Below are 279 nucleotides of genomic sequence, written 5' to 3' on the forward strand. Positions count from 1 at the left end.
TTCCTTTCCTTGATGTTACAAACAAGAGCCTCCTCTAGCTGTCTCACAGCATCTTTTTGTCAGCCCTCCAGGGGTGTCACAGAGCTGGCCCCTTGGGCAGTGCTGGGGAGAAAGAGTAGGAGGGATGAGCCTTTATGATGTCCTCCTTTGCTCCACCCAAATGGTTAAATTCATAACTAAGAGGATAATCGACTATTTATGTCTAATGCGGTCTGACAACCCCTAAATTATGATGTGCCATGAAGTTAGCTTTAGATTGAAACCAAACATGCCAGAGAT

Source organism: Nanorana parkeri, unplaced genomic scaffold (genome assembly GCF_000935625.1).
Source record: "Nanorana parkeri isolate BGI_ZX_2015 unplaced genomic scaffold, ASM93562v1 scaffold4856, whole genome shotgun sequence".
NCBI lineage: Eukaryota > Metazoa > Chordata > Amphibia > Anura > Dicroglossidae > Nanorana > Nanorana parkeri.